The sequence below is a fragment of the Hippocampus comes genome, unplaced genomic scaffold (genome assembly GCF_001891065.2).
Source record: "Hippocampus comes isolate QL1 unplaced genomic scaffold, H_comes_QL1_v1.1 C16429313, whole genome shotgun sequence".
NCBI classification, from domain to species: Eukaryota; Metazoa; Chordata; class Actinopteri; order Syngnathiformes; family Syngnathidae; genus Hippocampus; species Hippocampus comes.
The window spans coordinates 1-420 of NW_017831679.1; the positions used below are offsets into that span (position 1 = coordinate 1).

The following is a 420-nucleotide window of genomic DNA, read 5'->3' on the forward strand; positions in this document are numbered from 1 at the left end:
AAAAAAAAATTAAATGTGAACATAAGCATCTGTATACATTTAAAAAAGGAGTGATACTTTCATGGGTCCAAATGTTTTGTCTTTGCAGTGATCCGCTCCCCACCACAGTGTATGAAAACGAGCAGATGGCTTCGAGGATCAGAGGTGGGTGATCAAAAACGACAGAAATCAATTTGATGATCCCCTTGTGCGTGCCGGCGTCGGCTAAGACGATCTCGTCTTCAGATGCCGATCCCACCGAGGCTCACTACGCAAACTTGGCTGACGCGGCGCCGACAGACGACGGTAGGAGACGTCGCTTTCGTTTTGAGGCAAGCCAGGTCTCGCGCTTAACAAACGCGGCGTGTCGCCTCACCACACAGACGCCGACGACTATGAAAATTCGGAGTTCCTGGCGCAAAAGGCCCACCGGCCGGAGAA

The 420-nt window shown here is 51.0% G+C and overlaps 1 long non-coding RNA gene across 1 annotated transcript; it reads left to right on the forward strand.

Annotated features, from left to right (window-relative positions):
• The first annotated feature begins 34 nt into the window (after nt 1-34).
• On the forward strand, nt 35-420 carry LOC109508660 (uncharacterized). The gene is made up of 3 exons (XR_002166724.1): nt 35-144; nt 226-285; nt 363-420. It is a non-coding gene; the product is annotated as an uncharacterized LOC109508660 (long non-coding RNA).